Source organism: Rattus norvegicus, chromosome 7, assembly GCF_021556685.1.
Source record: "Rattus norvegicus strain SHRSP/BbbUtx chromosome 7, alternate assembly SHRSP_T2T, whole genome shotgun sequence".
Classification (NCBI taxonomy): domain Eukaryota; kingdom Metazoa; phylum Chordata; class Mammalia; order Rodentia; family Muridae; genus Rattus; species Rattus norvegicus.
This window is the reverse complement of record NC_141540.1, coordinates 101,155,970-101,173,423: the sequence shown is the minus strand read 5'-3', so window position 1 is coordinate 101,173,423 and position 17,454 is coordinate 101,155,970. Positions and strand designations below refer to the sequence as shown.

The window sequence follows — 17,454 nt, the reverse complement described above, 5'->3', positions numbered from 1 at the left end:
GCACATCATCAGAATAATACCTCTGGGGGTGCAGTTTCTTGACCCACATTCAGGGATGGCTCCCCATCCCAGGAGAGTGGAGAGGTACTAATTATAGTCTTCCTTCACCCTTTGTTTGCTAAGGGTCTGCTTAGGAAGCACTCAGGAAGGAACCATACCCCCTCATGACCAATGTGGAGAAGCTGTGGCACAATGCTGTCCCTGGAGCTTGTCCTGCAGTCTTCTGCAGTCAGAGAACAGGGGCCTGTTGTCATTTCAGGAAGTAACTTGCATGATAATTTAAAAGATACTTCCTCTCTGAGTCTAAAGGAGCTGCTGGTCCCAGAAGGTTGGGATCAATCCTGTCAATCCCACATGTTAAATTTTACTTTTACCAAAAATAAAAAATAAAAATAAAATTTATCAGTACTCAAAATGCTTTCTGTGGTTTCAGGTGGTAGCTGGAATTGGTCCCATGTGGCCACCAGAAAATAAGCCATGTTGTGAATTCCTTGTACTAAGGGGGCAGGAGTGCCTTGCTGTGTCACAGTTAGGATCCCTCTACCCTGTTTTGTAGATGTGAAGTGTCCCTTAGTCATGTGCATGAACCGTGTTCCAGATGTTTGACTCTAGCGTGTGGGTTTAGAACTTGTTTTGGGCATAGCTGTTAAATCTCTTTCCAAATCAGTATAATAAGAGAGTATGCAATGATTAATAATAATAATAGTGATGATGATGATGATGATGACAATGACAAGGACAATGATGACGGTGATGATGAAAGAGCCTGGGGCTCTCAGTGGTCCCAGTAGATAGGAGATAATACTGATTTGATGGAGGTAAATACTAATAACATAGTATCATTTCTAACCCTCTTTTCTCTTGATGACTAACATGAATTTTTGCATTGGTCATTCTTTCTTATCTCCTTATCTGTGGGTCCTTGGAAGAGTGAGGGTTATAGGAAATAACAGTCTGTAATCTCCACTGTTGGCAACTGCAATACCGAATATAGAGCAAGTCACAATGCTTCCATCTCCTACCCAGTATTTCTTGAATACCTACCGAGTATGGGTAAATCACTGAACCACAGTCCCTGTGGACAGAAGTACAAGGACCCTCTGCCAGTCTCATGAAGCACCTAAAAGTCAAATCCAGAGTTCCTAAGTATTAAATTGGCATTGTATTGTCACATAAAGAGATTCAGACTTTGGTGATCTAGAGAGAGCCTGTTTTGAAGCAGTTAGAGTACCAAGGTATCAAACTTTGTTTTCATGTCTAGGCTTCTTCTGAGGGACCCCGTCCTCTTGCCTTATGAAAACATCCTTTCAGGGACAACCATTCATGCTGACACTGTAAGACTCTTCAGATGCCCAGAACTAATTGCTACCACATCACTCACTAAGTGGCTCAGGTTCTGCATGTCCCTGACATCAGATTCATAACCTCGACCAAGGAAAATGAACACAGAGAAAGGAAATTATCATCGAAACAGCTACCCTAAGCATAGCACATCACTCTTCCCTCAATGTGCAGTCAGTTTCACTCTCTACGAAGAAACCTGACTGTCTACTGACTCTGATGGCATGAGAAATACTAGAGAAAGATTTTCGCAGGCTCCCGAATGCTAGGATGCTGTATGAAGAGAGAAGCCAAGATCACAGAGAGTTCTGATGTTCAAAGAGGCTGAAAAAAGGAGAAACCATCGCATATGACAACGCAAAGAGGACAGAGCAGTGCTACTGAGAGTCCTTGTTTTGACTCTGACGTTTTTAATGATGCTGGCATGTTTGACATTCCTACTTTATCCAAGGTGGTCAGAGCAGTTGAGTTATAAATCTTCCTATCAGTAACTATAAAATGAGAATGTTTTTATGACTGCAGTACTCTCTAGAGAATTTTTAAAGGTTCTCCTTTCATTTTGTTATAATTGTGTGGATGTGTGCATATAGGCATACATGCCACAGTACATGTATGGAGGTCAGAGAACATCTTCATGGAATTGGTGTTCTCATTCTATGAGTAAACATGGACTGCAGGGATTAACATGGCTTGATGCACCATTGGTCAACAAGCACCTTTACCTGCTGAGCATTCTTGCCTGATGACCCTAAAAGATTTTGTACATACAAAGTCCATGAGGTAGAGTTATACATAGGGTCATGCAAATTAGTGATAGATATTTTACAATCTCTTATATAGCTTTGTTAACTATAATAAACCCTAGGATAATGGAGAGACACAGAGAGGAACTCAAAGCAAATGTCCTGTGGAACCTGGCTCAGGATGTCAATAACCACAAGCCATTCATACCCAAATGTAGGGCCAGAGAGATGGCACAGCTGTATGAGAGAAAGCACTCGTGTATGAGGCTGCCAACCTGAGTTTGATCCCACAGGGAAGCAAGAGAGAACCAGCTCCTCAGAGTTGTCCTCTGATCTCTATAGTCTTGCCATGGCATTCACCTTGCATTCTCACACACATATACACATTAAAAAAATAAACAACTAGCAAGCGCAAGGCCCTGGATTCGGTCCCCAGATCCGGGAAAAAAAACAAACGAACAATTTACCTTAGTAAATACAGATGCCGGAGGTTAGGAGAGCTAGCCTCTAGCTCTCACCTAGAAAATCAGTAGGTTTTTGTTTTGTTTTATTTTTGTTTTTTGTTTTTGCTTTGTTTTGTTTTTTGCCTTGGAATTTTCTTAAATCTACGTGTAGCTTTTTTCCCCTTAAGACATAGGATCCTAATGTAAAGGGCTGTGGTTAACCTCAAAATCAGATAATGAGGAAGCTGGAGCCGTGGCTCAGCTGTTAAGAGCACTTGCTGCTCTCTCCGAGAACCTGGTTTTAGTTCCTTAGCATCCTTAGCTTACGGTAACTCTCAACTCTAGTTTCAGGGGTCCCAGCACCCTCTTCAGATCTCTGGGGGCAGACATATGGTACACTTACATATGCTCAGGCAAAACATTTGTATACAAAGAAAGAAGGAGAGAGAAAGTGTGTGTGTGTGTGTGTGTGTGTGTGTGTGTGTGAGAGAGAGAGAGAGAGAGAGAGAGAGAGAGAGAGAGAGAGATTTTAAAATCAAAGAATAGAGTATGTGGTAAATGTAAAGATATAAACACAAGACTGAAAGATTATTAGATATAAGTCAATTGTTTATTGTCAGCAAAATGAATCATTAAGAAAAGTTGATCTCCAAGCTTACTTCAACTTCTACGATCATGTAGCTCAGAGTCTGTATTTCTCTAAGATCCTAATCTACTCACTTTGTCTCTTCCCTCCTATGTCCTGCCTTAATCTGCTTGCACTGACAAAAAATAACTAGCCTTGGGCTGAGTAATTTATAGCTAGTTAATAATGGTCGGTTGAAATGAGTCTGGTAACTGGAACACCCAAGGTCAGGGCAATCAAATGAGACTCTTTCCTAGTAGATACAACCTTTTGGTTGTCCTCAACTAGTAGGCAAATAGATTTGGGGCAGGGACTCTTTCATTAGGGTGCTAATCCACTCCATGAAAACTGCACCCTCAAGACCTCAGCACTTCCAAAAAGCCCAGTTTCCTAATACCATGACTCAGGGAGTTAGATTCCAAGATGTGAATTTGGTGGGAATACAAACACTGAGCCCATGATATACCTCCAACTTGCAACTGAAGTAAACACAGCAATGATAATTTATCAAATGCACACAGCACATTTCCCTACACACAGAAAAAGCATTCTAGTCTAGACCCATCTAATTATAGTTTACATCACAAAATAGGAATAAAGCAGAATCCCAAGTCCTATTTTATTAGGTCTGTCTGAGCCATATTGCCATGACTAATTCAGCTCAAGTCCACAAGCCAAGCCTAGGAAGACATTTCCAAGACAGAATTCTATTCTGCTTCCCACTTCTCACAGGCCAATGAGGCTTTGAAATTGAATAGCAGTGGGAGATTAAAGATGTCTACAGTGTTCCCTGGTTTTAAAGAGAAATTCTGACATAGCGTGCAACATGGCTGAACCTTGAAAGCATTAAGCTAAGTGAAATAAGCCAGCAACAAACAGGCAAACACCAAGTGGGTCTTCTTCGAGGAGATACACAAAACAGTCAAATTAATAAAGACAGAAAGTGTAGGCAGCTGCCTGGGGCTGAAATGAGAAGCAGTGTAAGTCCCTGTGTAAAGGGTATAAAGTTTCAGACTGGAGAAAATGGAGAACTTTCTGGAAATGTGGAAGGCTGTCACAGGTGCGACAATATCATACATGTATAGGTTACCTTTGCAAATGGCCAAAGGATACAAGCTGTGTATTGTAAACTTTATCCCAATGAAAAACAGAGGTGTGAATTCTTTGCTGTTCCATCCATTAAAAAGTTAATTCTCCTTTCTTCCCTTTGAGATACTGTTCTAGCTTTGATGAGTTTCCTGACAAACAAAAAATGTTAGAGGTACTCTGGATTTCTCAAGGCCTGGTAATGAGACTTAAAACTTTTCCCAGAGCCTCTTGAGAGGTTTCTTGGGGATCTCCATCTAGGGCTGGAGAGATGGCTCAGTTATTAAGCACTGGTTGGTCTTCCAAATGACCTGTGTTTGAATCCCAGTACCTACATGGCAACTTGCAGCGATCTATAACTCCAGGATCAGAAAGAAGATCCAATACCCTCTCTGGCCAATGTGGGCACTGCACACATATTGTACACTGCATACATGCAGGCAAACACCATACACAAACAATATCTAAAATAAAAATATACATATATTTTTTAAAAGGCACTCTTATCTACCCTGAAATAACTTCTGATGAGGAACAGCAGGCCAACTGTGTTCTCTGCTCAGGTGGAAAGAGAAAAGCCTAAACAGACCCACCTGTGCCAGCATTTTAACCCAGACACCAGGCATGTGAGTACAGAGAAATGTTCTGGTCCTAGAAGAATGGTAGGAAGAACCGAGAGCCAGCCCTACATAGATAGGACCAGTTGACCCACTCAGATGCCACACAGTTGGTGCTGCTCCAGCCATGCCTTCCCATCTTCTGAGGAACTCACTTTGCAGTGTATCATCAGAATCCATAACCCCAAGAGGAAGATATGAGCAGATGACAAGATGTGGTTTTTGTCACTTCCTTTTGAAACAATTTGTTCCCAGCGATGAAGAACCAAAGCCCAGCCTGTTGATCTCACAGAAGAGATTAACCCTTACAATTTGGACCTGACTTTGGTAGCACCAGACCCATGAAACTTGTTCAGATTAATTCTAGATGAACTTTAGTGACCCTACCTGTACAAATGGAGATCTTAATCACTGTCCTACAAGATACTGAGAAAATTAAATAAGATCAGGTGCTTTGAAGCACTCAGGCTAATACCGAGCCTGATTAAGTTAGTGACTAGTGAGTTTGATTGGATTTTGTCCTGTTTGTCTTAAGAACAGAACAAAGATAACCTTTCTCTCAGATTGCCTCCCTTTGATAATGAGAAATTGAAATGGACATGAAGTGATTTTATCTGGAAAGCCCTTTTAGTCCCAACTGCCTCACGTACAGAGCTCTTGTAAATCCTTCCCAAACATACCTAGGTTGGAGTTCTGCTTGTAACTCTTACTAATGACATAATCTTTAGTGAGTAATATCCAATCATATAACGCTTCTGTCCCCTCAAAATTCAAATGTTCATATCTCAACCCCTCCAGGTTATGGTGCGAAGGTTGGGAGTGGGAGTTAGTTGAGTCTTGAAGACAGATGAAGCCTTCATAGTAGCATCGTTGCTCTTAAAAACAGACTCCAGAGATCTGTCATGTGATAACACAGCAAGAGGGCATTATTTATTACCCAGGAAATGGGCCTTCAGTCAACACCAACTCAGCCTGTACTTCGATATTGGAAAGCTCAGCTTCCAGAACCTTGAGAAATACATTTCTGTTCACAAACTACCCAGTCTATGACATTCTGTTACAGGAACGCAAACTGTCACTGTGAGCTTATATTTCTTTCTCTGTATGAGAACAACAGCAAAATGACAACATACCTATTTACAGAGGTAGCTGTGTGGACTAGACCAGATGAGGTTTTCTAAGGCTCCTAACATGGTTTGTGGCACCAAAGATACAAAGCATCCTTGTTTTCTGTGACTGCTGCTTGCCGACCTACTTATCTGATATCTCAACATGCCAGCTGTGGGGATACGATAGGCAGGCACTAATTGGTCCCTTCACAACAGTAATAAAATAAACTTTAACTCGGAACAAGTGCCAAAAGCATAATAAAGAGGAAAGGAAAAGCAGATCTGTGTCTCCACCTCAGCACTAACCAAAGTGGTCCTTGCAGCCTAGGAGCGTTTTCAGAAAGCCAATGAGGAAAACCCCATGACTTTTCCTAAATCGAGACAAAAGAGACCTCTACTACAAGCATATAGTCCAAAGCAGCAGCCCATGCATCTCTCCATCTATCAGTGGCCTCAGTTGTCTCCTCTCCACTTGTTTTCCAATCAGTACATGATTGCTCACAAAGACAAGGGATGACGACCCAGGTCCTGATGTTGCCAAGCTTCAGTAAAGGTTTTATAAGGAGCCAACACCATAGCCACTAGTCAGTAACAGACTGGTCCCTGACATGTATGCCCTGTTCCCTTTCAAGATGGTAGAGTATGTCACTTACGACCATGCCTTTCTGTCCCCAAGACCCTGCTCAGGTCTCCATTCAGAAGCTGTTCCATAAAACCTAGAGTCAAAAGGCTGCTACTAGAGGCAAGCCTTCTAACTGGAAATCTTTAGCAGTATGGTTCTCCAAATCAAGGGGTCTTCTTAGTGCTCAGGAAGGCAAATGGACAATATGTGAGAGCAACTCGAAAAGATGAGGAAAGATGGGGTCCTCTAAGAACAAGACCATCTATCTGTTCATAAGGAGCCTAAGATCTGTCCTCAGGAAGGTACAGTTCAAGGATGATTCAGTCAAACAGAGGAAGTACACATACACCATACCACAAACATGCACATACACAACACACACATTATACAAATCATATACACACATATTAGACAAATCACATATACACTCCACACCCAATACACATTATACCACACACACATATAGAACATACCACATGTATACTCACATACAAACACACATATACATGTAAATCACACGAATGACATACACAAACATACTATACAACACACACACAGCCTACACAAACATACCACACACATACACACCACACACACTACATTCACATACATACAAACACATACTACACACAACACACACATAATACACAAACACACCACACTTATGCACACAGGGCACACCTACACTACATGCATACACATATACAAACACACAAATCACACACACAAAAAACACAACATATATCACATATACTACACACAAACACATTACATATAAATATATACCTATCAAACATACCACACATAACACCACACACACATATCACATTATATATATGTATATATAATATACAAACATGTATTAGACACATGTACCAAATATACAAATACATCATACATACACATGAGTGCATACATAACACATCACTCACACCCATCATGCACACATACATTACACATACATTGCCCAATCAAAAGACTTAACGTTGTTTTCTGAATATGACAATCTACTTAAAGTTTTATTAGTTCTTTGTCTTTAATTGATTAAATGTGTTTACTGGCAATTTCATACAAGTACAAAATATGTTGTTTACTCTCATCCCATCCTCTCTTTCTCTCTCCCAGCACTAACATTTCCCCTTTTTCCCTGTAACTCTATTTCCCACATTCATGTCTTTTTGTTTTGTTTTATAGCCCACTGAGTTTAACCAGGACAGTCTTTGTGACTGTGGGTTTGGAATTATCCAGACTGGAGGACTCACTGTTGGGCACACAACAGAAGTCAATGACCATCTCTTCACCAGAATCTACCAGTAACAAATAATTCAGCAAAGAGGAGTAGGGTCCCATCAGAATCTCTGCACTCCATACTTGCCTGTTCCCAGGCACGATCTTGTTCAGGCCCAGGGTAGACAACTACAGAGTCTGTAAGGTTATGGTGGCAATAGCTATGTCCTGCCCAAAGATCATATTTCACAGCCCTTCTACTTTCTGGTTCTTATTTTCTTTCCATCCTTCTTCTGTGATAGTTCCTGAGCCTTGGAAGGGGTGGGCATAAGTGTCTTATTTAGAGCAGAGCACTCAATTGCCAACTTTTAAACATCAAGAACAGCCATGAAATTCACACTCACTACCATTCACGGCAAAGAGAAGCTTCTCTGATTAAGGATATGATATAATTTGTCTATGACTAGAAACATAAATATTTAGAATGCAGTTTAGTGCCATGATAATCTAGCTATACAACAGCAGTGTATTCTTCTCCAGGACCTGAGTCCTTCACTGAGTACACAGTACCAACCATGGATCATCTCCGGTGGTGTGGGCCTCAAATCCAATTCAAACACAGTTGGTTGCCCCATAACATGAGTTCTATTAATCCTATAATCTCCTTTGTTCCACAGAACCCACAGTATTCACGAGAAGGTTGTGCTCTGAATGAAACAAACAAAAGGCTCAATAGTTTGAGTCACAAAGTATTTCCATTCACAATGAATAGTGTCATGGAGACACACAAGCTCAAAATGTGAATCCTTTCTGGTGCTACCACATACCACTCTGTGATACGGCTCACATAAATCACTCTGTGATATGGCTTCTTTATCCATTTAACAGAACATATTTTCTTCGTATCTGTGCTTTGTTCTGTTTATTCTGATACTACCCCAGCTCCATTAGGCCACTACTCTCATCCTGTTTATTATGTTCTCCTTAGCATTCAGAGAGTGTCTGCTCCATGGAGACACTTGTGGAAGTCAGGAGCCAGTCCTGAGACAAAATGCACATTAACTGTTTCTTAAAAATTAAAATTGTTAACTAGTCATAAAACCGTAATCTTATTAGCTTGGTGACTACAACATTGAAGGTGAGAATTCCTTTTCAAAGTGGCCACCTGGGGAAGAGGTTACAATTAGTAAACCCAGGATAAAGTTTGAAATGATTACATCTTAGCAATGGAGAAAAGGTGTCTCATGGAGCTGAATCCTGCCCCTGAGGAGAAGGTACAGTTGAGAGAATGTTGTCACTTGCCCGTGAGCTAAGAACTCAGAAGCTGAGGAAGACAACTACTCAGATGATGTCTTCAAGGAGAGCCTTCAGACCTGGTTGTAGAACTCCCAGTTACTTCTCTAGCAACATGTTTGCCTGCATGTCACCATGCTCCCCACCATGATGATAATGCACTAAGTCTCTGAACCTGTAAGCAAACCTCAACTAAACGCTTTCTTTTAGAAGAGTTGCTGTAGTCATGGTATCTCCTCACAGCAATAGAACCCTGACTACGAAGGATTCATTTTCCATAAAAGTGCTGTGATCCCTGTGATTGTTCTGTTGATGGCATCAACATCACCAGCAGTCACCCATACCTTCTTTGCTGCTAAGGAAACCTGCTTCAGGAATGAGAGGATACATTGTTTGTGGCTCCTCCCCAGCCCTAAAAATGCATTTTGACTCATCTGAGCCAATCACATTAATTCCATTCACCTTATCAATGACTGGCTCAGGCATGGATACTTGCTACAGACCCAATCAATATTGCAAAATAATAAGTCTTCCAGTCTGCTTTCTATCGCTGTGGGAAACACCATGACCAAAAGCAACTTGAGGAGGAACGGATTTATTTTAGCTAACAGCTTACAGTCCATCATAAAATGAAGTCAGAGCAGGAACACAGGGTGGTAACCAGGAGACAAGAACTGAAGCAAAAGCCACAGAGGAATACTGCTTACTGACTTGCTCTGAGATTCGGCTACATTTTTTCACATACTCCTGGATTATCTGTCCAGAGACGGCACCACCTATAATGAGATGTGCCTTCTTATGTCAATCATTAATCAGGAAAATGTCCCACAGCCTTGCCTGCAGACTAATATGAGGGAGGCATTGTCACAACTGAAGTTTCTTCTTCCCAACTGGCAAAGAAAGAAAAAGTTCTGGATCCATTCTCCTCTTACTATTGTTCTCCTCTAAACACAGTACAGGTGAAATATAATTCCTATTGCTGCTGTTATCTTGTAATTAGAAGAAGCTACTATCAAAATCCTAATGTCAACTTATTCAAAGTTGTCTGAAGTAATACACCTTTTATTATTAGGGTACAGGCACACAAAATACAGCAGTGTTTTAATGAGAAATATCTGAACTGATCCAAAGCATTCTCACTGGTATCTCCAGGAGGCTAAGAGCACCAGGAAATCAGAGGCCAAGTTTTAGTTCACAGTTTCGCATACCTGCTATTTCAGTGAGTCTAACTAGCATGGTTACTTCCCTGGAATTAGAGATAGACATCACCACACTCAACAAGAAATACTTCCGAAGTCTTACTTTCTGCTAAATTCTGATTGAGAATAGGAATGAATCCATATACTGAACAGCCAGACAAGAACTGCGAATGAAGTCAGAAGATCCATACAAGCTGAGATAATCAAGCACCTCCCATAGGCAAGCTATGTCAAGGGTGAATGTTGCTTTGTAACCCTGTTTCTAAACCAGAGAGACTTCCCCAAACCCTAGGGACAGGCAGAAATATTATCTTGGATTTTTAGAAAGTCTCCCCCCACCAAAAAAAAAGGTGAGGAAAAAATAGTAAGTTCTAAACACTATTGCATCAAAAATTTAAAAAAATGGGACTTGGGCTCTCCAAAGAGGACTCAAAGCTAGGACAGCCTGAATCTGCTCATCCAGCATCCTCTGACTACCACTGTGCTCTTCAGGGTACACCAGGACATGAGTGAAGAGTTAGCACAGCAGTTGTGGGAAGTTGTAACAGTAGAGTTCATGCCGCCACCCTTCCACCTCTGGGGAATCTCTCTCCATTCATGTTGAAGCAAAGAGGAAAGGTTTCATGGGGTGCCTCAGGGAGCATAACATGAGAATTACCTAGTACTTGCTAAGTGTAAGGCTAGAAGACTCTCAGAAAAGAAACTGAATTCTCTCTTGCTGGTAGCAAATAAAAATATGCTGTGCTTTTATCAACAATTGAGGGAAGGTAAGCGTCTTCCAAGCATGGGGGGTTGATTTTACAAAACTGAATGGCCTTTTGTCTTTAATTACATTCAATCAAAAGCCTAGCCTGGAGGGGGTGCATGGGTGGAAGAGGGAAGGATCACCTTGAATTTCAGTTCTAAGAGGGTCATCATAGTGACAGTTCAGAAGAGACGAGCCACTGTCTAGAGGACACTGCAGGAAACCACCAGCACAAGTCTCAGGAAAAACTCAGAAAAGCTTCCTATAAAAAAAAATAGTTTACAATTGTACAGAGGCCATGGAAGAATACTACTGTGAAGTGACCTTTCTCCAAATGCCCTCTCCCCAGAGGCTAACTCTGAAAGGATCAGAAACAGGGCCTGATCCATAGGAGGTAAGAGGAAGCCAGCTAGCATCCCTTACCCTCCTGCAGCAGCAGCCCAGCCTGAAGCGAGGATGGGGAAACTTCAAAGAGAATAGAAATGTACTGTGTGGATGATTATGCTAGACTCTACCAAAATCATATCATTGCAGTAGATTAAACCAAAAGTTTATGATTTCTACAGGCCTTAGCTTTTTGTAATCTCAAAACAAAGTGCTCTTTATTTTCTAACAGTGATTAAAAGCCCTGACTTTATTTAAGAAAGAAGAGATGATCCAGAAAGCCAGGATGAAATGCACTCTGGATACCCATTGAAGGCAAGTGACGCATGTGATAGCCATCCGTACTAGGCATCCATGGGGTCAGCCCCAAGAGACCCTGTCACCTTCATCGTTCCTCTGTGCTCTGTGCCACCCACCATTCTATCCTTCTAAGTCTCCCTTTGTGACTCTGTACCTCTTTTAAGCCTGCTCAACACATCACAGACTCTTAGGTTCTGAGCGCTCCAACTTTGAAGCTCTGGCTTCGTTTCCAATCTGTCACATTAAGCTTTGCCCTTTGAGCTGCTCATCAATCACACGGAAGTGAAAGGGGGCACGCTAGAGGCACTCAGGCTATATCAGCTCTTCGTTTCCTTCACCCCTGGGTCTCTCTCGTGGATGCTGCATCTTTGCGTGTAGCATCTATGGAATGGATCTCTTCAGGATGATCCCTGAGTCCCTCCCACAAACATACCATAAATCACAACCTTCTATCAAACCTACGACCTAGAAACTCAGGCTCTAAATATGATGGAAGATGACTGAGATCTTCAATAAAGGGGCTAAAGACCATCCTGCAAAAGGGGAGGCGGCAGGTCAGAGGACACCAAGCTCCCTTGTCCGTGCCAAAACCTCCACCCTTGCCATCCTCTTGACTTTTCATTGATGATAAGCAAATAGATTCAGAAAGTCAACAACATGAACAACCTCATAAAACTTCCAAATAGTGGGACTGAATTAAAGCCTAAGTCTCTTGAGCCCAAATTCTATCTATTTCCCAGTTCATCCCACTGAGGGTGAAAGAAGCCAGGCATGAGGTGGGAAAGGTGAAGGCAGCTTTGAGGGCTTATAGAGCCCATCAGGTAGGTACTGCAGCATGCAGTGATGTGGTTTGAAGCAGTACAGTAAGGTGTGTGTGTGTGTGTGTGTGTGTCTGTGTGTGTGTCTGTGTGTGTGTCTGTGTGTGTCTGTGTGTCTCTGTGTGTATGTGTGTCTCTGTGTGAGTTTGTGTATGTCCATGAGTGTCTATGTTTATGTATTATGTATGTGTGTATGTGTCTTTATGTCTGTGTCTGTGTGTGTATCTGTTGTGCCTATATCTGTGTGTATAAATGTGTCTCTGTGTATGTTTGTATATGTGCATGTTTGTGTGTGTGTCTGTATTTGTGTGTCCGTGCGTGTCTCTCTGTGTGAATTTGTGTATGTCTGTGTGTGTGTCTGTGTGTATGTGTGTGTGTATGTTTGTATGTGTGTGTGTGTTTGTGTGTGTGAATCTGTAGTTCCAAGTTCAACTGTTAACTGCCCCTCTCTATTTCCATGAACCAAGGAGAACTGGAGACAACATGTTTCCATTCTTCTAGCAAAGGCTTTAACAGAGGAAAGAAAGAAAGAAAATATAAAGGAAAATGGAGGAAAGGAAAAAAGGAGAGGGGAGGAAAGAAGACAAGAAGAAAGAAACTCTCCCTGTCCCCAACATGTTCCTGTGGCTGCAGACAATGAGCCCCTATGCAGAGAAATGCCTGAAAGACTCAACTTCTCCTCACAACCAAAGCAGTGGTAATAAGATCGTTTATCCCCCCCCCACAAGAAACACCATGTTAATCAGTTCCTTTGCTGACTGCTCCCACACTAAAGTTTCCCTCACAAACATATGAAAAGCTAAGCCCAACAATCAGTACACTAATTGAAATGCCAAGTTGAAGTTCAATAGATGGTTGCTGCTGGGGTCAGAGTCATTACCAGCCATTAAATGTTATATGAAAAGATCTGCAGAGACGTGGTTTCAGCAGTATGCTTTAACCCTCCCCGCACCCACTGTGGGAAGAGAACAAGAAAGACACAGGGTGGGTGAGGGGGATGGGACAAGGCTGAGACCAGGGCTAGTGCTGTGCTTAGCCTGAGAAATGCAGGCTACGAGGAAAGGAACCCTGCCTTTCAGGAACCTGATGCCAATAACTTCCCACCCACTCTCTTAACTAAAGACCACTTTCTCAGTAGTGTGCAAGACATAGAACCAGACCTGGATATGACTTTGGATCTTTTCTCACACCCATAAAGCAAGCATCAGAATGTTTGGATCTTGGGATTGCCAGAATTATTCATGTAAATGCTAATGTCTTGCCATGCAGAAGTTACTAGAGAAATAAACAGGACCATCACCTGAAGCAGGAAAGCAGAACCCCCAGCCAACAATCCTCATTGTAAAGTTTTTGTAACTGGGAGCTCTTAATGGGGGTATGAAGATGAATGTGGCTCATTGAAGATAAGTGAGGAGACATTTCATCACCTACTCTGAGTCTGGGGCCTGGGCTGTATCCTGTGTAAATTAGCCCTTTCAGTACTCACGAAGACTGGCACAGACTGAAGCTATCTCACAGCAAGTGGCTACATACAGGAAGCTCAGCATGCTCATCTTCAAGGGCCGTGGCATTTCCCTCTAGCACTTCCCCTCCTAGAGTGGAAACACAAATAATTTCAAAAGCAGTTGCACAAAGAGCAGGCTGTATCATAAACAAGATATTTGAAGCCAGAGCACTTTCTGCAGACAGGTGAAAGCCATGTGCTTGAAAGCAAGGGATGGAACTTTGGGTTCATCTTGCTTATCTCAGTTTCCTTTCTGCCAGAATCCCAAGATCCAGAATTCCTAATTCAAGTTGATGGCTAAGCCACATGGCCTCTGGACATTCCAGTGGCTCCCAGTGATGCTTGGCTTCCATGACATCATCACTCCAAGCTCTGTCCCGTGGTTAGTTGCTCTTTGCATCTCTGGGTCTTCTCTTGTGTCTCCTATAAGAACATTTATCATAGGATTCAATGCCCACCTGCATAGCCAAGGTGATTTCATCTCAAGATCCTTACCTTAATTACAACTGTAAAGAATTTTGTTCACATGCATTCACATGGTCTGGGCATTAGGACATAGAAATATTTGAGGAAGAAGGGTCACCATTCAACCCACTACAATGCCCCAAGCTTTCTCCAAGTCTAAAACATCTTCCCACCAATTCTTTCCTCTGTCCCACCAGATTTCAAGATTTCTCATTTGCCAGCCCATATTCAAGAGCAAGATTTTGTTTCCTAGGACCCACCTCCAACAGTGTTTCTTTATACAGTAAATATTAAATGTCTTGAAGAACTGTCTAGACATGGAGTTTCAAATTCCTTACCACTCACCAGGCCGTAACCCCTTGGAACCTGGCTTTCATCCTTACTAGTAAATTAAACAGTCCTCTAATTTTTTTTCAAGACTTCATCTCTCTTCACATCCCACACCCCGCCCCAGCCACATTGGTCTTTTGCTGATTCTGACCTAAAACCTTACATATGTTAAGATAGTTCTTCCTTCTTCCTAGAACACCTTCATGTTTCTCCTGGGAAATGGCACTAATTGATAAATATGTTTACAGAAAGAAACTTATTTGGGGAAGTTGGTTCATGCCATTATGAAGGATGGCAAGGTCAAAATCTTCAAAGTAGTGGTGCAAAGATTCAGAAAGATACAGTTCTACAATTTGAGTCCAAAGATGTCAGGCTGAAGAACCAAGAAGAACTGGTGTTGACATTCAAGTAGGCAGAACACAGTTCTCTCTAGTACAGGGCATGCTGGTCTTCTCTTCTATTTGGGCTCTAACAATTGGATGTCAGCCACAACATTTTGAAGGGCAGCATACTTGACTCAGATTTCACCAATTTAAATCATACCTTCACTTTAAAATATGCTCTTAGAAACATCAAGTATAATATTTAGTCACATAGCTGAGCACTGCAGCACTGACAAGTCAAAGATAAAATTAAACTTCAAACTCAACTTACCAGGCATGGTGACACATGCGTATAACACAAGACTTGGGAGGCAGGAGCAGGAGATTTGCTACAAGTTTCTGGACAGTTTGGTGTACACAGTGGTTCCTAGGGTAGTCAGAGCTACAAAGTAAAACCCTGTCTCAAAAGCTAATTAACTAATTAATTTATTAGATCTATACAATATCTCTACTACTTGGAAAGCTTACAACTCAACTTTCTGATCCCAAGTCAAACATTTCTACTTAAAAAGCTCTTTTATGTCATCCAATCTAAAACAGCCTCTCTGGTTTGACTTGATGTGTTCTTTCAGTAGCAAAGTTCACTGGTTATGGCCGTCACATTATTTGCATATGTCCTGTTGTACTTAGTCTCTGTCATTTCTGTGATCATCATCACCAGCTACACGATATTGGGGACATTTATCTTGGTCACCATTAGAGCCCCACTGTATAAATTATTGCATCACACATAATAGGTGTTGGTTTGGAAGCTACACTGAAGATGGAGTTAGATCCACAAATGATACGTTATAGATGTCATCAGTGAAAGACAAGAGGACAAGGCAGCAAGAGCCATGGACTCAAGATGCAACTCAGAGCTGTGAAAAAGAGGTAAATGAAGAATTGTAGACTGGAGACAATTCTAACCAAATTCCAGTCAGCCCAATGGAGAGAAGTTTTGCATCCGTAGGAATAGTCCTCTGTCTCCAGTTATTGGTAGGTCATTGCTTAGAGACTTGTGTCCTCAGCAACAGTACATGGTTAACCCAGAAGACAGAAGCTGGTCATTTTCAGTCAACTCGAGTACTGGGGAACTACTAGGCTATTAGAGAGATGCTTCTTGTCCACTGCTGTGTCTGTCCTCAGAGTAAGTCAGGGCTGATCACCATGTTCCTCTTTCATCATGGCTGCCACTTTCTTGGGCTTTGTGTTGACATTGCTTTTCCTGGTTTCCTTCCTCCCTCTCTAGCTCTTCTTTCTCCTTTCTTCTCTCTTCTTCCTGCCAACTCTGAAATAAATTTCTTCCCTGTAGTGGTTTGAATGAGATATAACACCACCCCTCCAAAAAAAGTGTCTGCTAACATAGTCGAAAGGGACAGGGTGCATCCTAGGTTGCTAATCAAACTAGGCAATGTCATCAACTTAAAGTTGGCTTTGAGTGCATGAAAAAAGCAAGAATAAGGGAGTCCAGGATTCTCCCCTCACATTTTTAGAGAACTTCTGTGGCCAGGCAATGTGTGGCAATTCTAGAGTCGCTTAGAGAAAGCCTTAAGAGGGTAAGCAACCTGAGAGAGCATTGCATGAAGGCAGAAAGATGAAGCCAGGGTTACAGAGGAGATCCCCAAGATGCTGGATACGCCAGAGCCATAAGTCATCTGCCAAGGAAGAATTACAAGCAGGTATTAGAACTAGCCCAAAAGAGAAATGTATGTTGTATGCAGCAAAGCTAGAGGGGTAGATGTTAGCATTCTGTCTAAGCTCCATGCCACAGTTACCTGGCAATAGCCAGGTATGCCTGACACTATAAAAGGGGGCTGCTTGCCCTCTCCTCACTCCCTTGCTCTCCTCTCCTCCTCCCCCTTTGTCCCTTCTCTCCCCATGCTCATGGCTGGCCTCTACTCTTCCCTCCTCTTCCTCCTCCTCCTCCTCCTTTTCTTCTTCTTCTTCTTCTTCTTCTTCTTCTTCTTCTTCTTCTTCTTCTTCTTCTTCTTCTTCTTCTTCCTCTCTCTCTCTCTCTCTCTTTCTCTCTCTCTCTCTCTCTCTCTCTCTCTCTCTCTCTCTCTCTCTCTCTCTCTCTTCCATCCTCTGCCCCTACTACCCTCTTAACTCTGTTTCCCATGCCCTGAATAAACTCTATTCTATACTATTCTGTCCATGTGGCTGGTCCCTCAGGGGAAGGGATATCACAGCATAGGCCTAGAGAGGCACCCCTTTCCCCATATCCCACTACACATCCAT

The 17,454-nt window shown here is 42.1% G+C and overlaps 1 long non-coding RNA gene across 1 annotated transcript in view; it reads right to left on the bottom strand.

The window, feature by feature from the left end:
• Positions 1 to 17,454, bottom strand: part of LOC148004810 (uncharacterized) — a 50,944-nt gene that overhangs the window by 31,239 nt on the left and 2,251 nt on the right. The window contains exon 2 of the long non-coding RNA XR_015625611.1: positions 13,984 to 14,479. This is a non-coding gene — a long non-coding RNA (uncharacterized LOC148004810). The remainder of the gene's footprint in view (positions 1 to 13,983; positions 14,480 to 17,454) is intronic.